Here is a 2,647-nt window from a genome sequence, read left to right as displayed (position 1 = left end):
TATACCACCTGAGACTATCTTACGTCCCTAGACATCCCATAAACTGGTCCCATCCCTGCACTATGGAAATGAACTGGGTGAGCAGCCTAGAGTGGAAAAACCTGCATGCATTTTTCAATCCCTATGCACTAATTGTATAAAATCCTTTCTATAGGAAACCTTCCCCCCTTGGGGCCACACCCAGCAATTGGGGCAATATCTAAATCATAAGGATTATTAAGTATTAACACAGAGTATGCATTTAGGTTTTTGTCCTTCTGTTAACTTATAGCTTTTATACGCATTGATTCAGTAACATTTCCAAGAGTCTTGTGGTGAATAGGTGGCAGGCCTTAACCCATGTAAGGGAAATGGAGGCAAATTGGCAGTAAGTGTTCACTGTCATTCAGCTGGTGGTACAAGCAAGAACCAATCTTCTTACTCTCCAAATCAACATTCCAGATACTAAATCAAAGGTCCCCTGAACAGAAGGAAATCCTTAGATGTTTGCAAACACATAACCTTTCCAACCTATGATTGGTTATGTTCCTGATGTGTCTATACAAACCCCCTTCCCATTCACAACTGGGGGTAACCAGTCGAAACCCCAGACTGTTTCATTTATTCATAGTTTCATTCAACAAACATTAACTAGGAACTTCCAGGTTCGAAGCACCATGCATTTCCTTGTATTTAAAATATGTGTGAACTGGTTTCATCCTAGTCTCTAAGTTCCTTGAGGACAGTGGAATTTTACCCAACTCTTCTGTACACTGCACAAAATGCTTGACACAATACTTGGCACTTCGTGAATACTCATTATTTGATGACTTGAAGCTTGATCAAAGCTTCAATTCAATCCTATTCCAATTCCAACTGAGAGGGGCTGGGACAAGATGGCGGAGCAGAAGGACCTTGAGCTCACCTCCTCTCACGAGCTCACCAAAATCACAACTGCTGAAGAACCATCCATAATAAAGACCAGAACCTACCAAAAAAGATCTTCTACACCCAAAGACACAAACAAGAAACCACAACAAGATGGCAGGAGGCGCGCTCTTGCAATATCATCAATTCCAAGTGAATCTATTAAGCAAATAAAATTATCCCATGGCAGTGTCCAACCACTCTCTTCCTCCTGTTTCCCATTTCTAAGTACACCTTCCCTGGAATTAATTTTTTAAAAGGCAGAGTCCTCATATTGGATACTAGATCAAGGTCATTACACTAGTCTAAAAAACAAACACTAAAAATAACTTGCCCTCCTTGTAACTCAAACTGGCTCTTACACCAGAACATGATGGGATTAGCAGCTATGTTCTGGACTAGGCATCAGGTCAGCCCTGCCACTGACTTACATCAAAACCTTCCTCAACTCTCAAAATCCTCTGGTCCTGTTTCTTCAGTACAGAACAAGATGGTTTCACTTCGAGCCCCTGTGGAACTAAGAGTCTATCATCTGGAATGGCTCATAAAACATGAAAGGAAATGCATCAAACAGTAAGCTTTGCTTAGGCTGAAAAGCAAAATATTAACTCAAACGATAGAACCAGTGACTAACATTAAATGTCTCACTGTTACTTTTCTGAGGCTAAATTATTTCTTACCTTGTCATTTATCATAAAGAACCTGGTATTAGTGATTTGCATGTGTCACTCTCATCTGCCCGGATTATAAACTCCTTCAAAGAAGGAACTGTCCTTTGTAAAGAGGTGGGATCTTTATAAAACACGGTAGGTATTTTGACTCTGGGTACCAACTCTACGTACTTCTAGATTAGTTCACCTAACTTGCAGACACACGAGGAATCCTTGCTTCCACGCGTGCTGTCCTTTCTTTACCAGGATGTTGTCTTCAGGAGGGAGTGATTAACTGAAAATGATCTTTCAGCTCTCAATCTGTCCTCGATCGCCCTTAAGACCAAAGGCGTTGTAGCCATGGGACCAAATACAACAATTACTTCCAGGGCATTACTGCTCCATGAACAGCCCCAGAGAACACAGTGTGACTCTGAAGTAGGGAATTTGACGAGTTCACTTTGGTGAACATCACCTGACAGCCAAGCATTGGGGGTCAAACCTGTAAACCACCCCAGGGCCAGGAGAGCCGGTTCAGAATTTCTGTGGGTTCAAGAGCAACCAGTCTAGCGGGAAGAGGGGTTCAGGGCATTGTCTTCCTGTGTTTGGGGGGCAGTTGAACTCTCCCAACTCCCCGGTGCTGTGGCGCCATCTCGGGAACAGGGAACAAGCGATTCTGACCGGGGAAGGGTCGAGAAGGTTCCTTGGAGAGACTCCCACAGAGGGAGACGGGCTCTGACGGGACCTCTATGAAGGGAGAAAAACATAGGGATTTGTCGGTCCGTGTGGCTCAAAAGGCCCCAATTCTCAGTACCTCATTTCGTGACCAATGCACTTGTGAAAGCGCCAAGGCTCCACACACTTCGGTCCGTGAGTCTGAGGACATTTTTCGAGGGAATCAGTAAGATGTCCACGCTGCCCCGCCACCACCTTCCAGCGGTTTTCTGAAGCCGACTTCGCAGAGGCAGCAGGTTCCCCTCAGGCCCGACCCTCCCCCGCCGGCCGCGCTCGGGACCCCGGCCGCGCGCCCGGCTGTGCGCGTGCGCCGACCGCCCCAGCCGCGCTGCGCAGGCGCCGTGGCCACTTCCGGG

Source organism: Stenella coeruleoalba (genome assembly GCF_951394435.1).
Source record: "Stenella coeruleoalba genome assembly, chromosome: 15".
In the NCBI taxonomy this organism is placed as follows: Eukaryota; Metazoa; Chordata; class Mammalia; order Artiodactyla; family Delphinidae; genus Stenella; species Stenella coeruleoalba.
The sequence above is the reverse complement of the archived record's forward strand: the minus strand, read 5'-3'. Positions refer to the sequence as shown.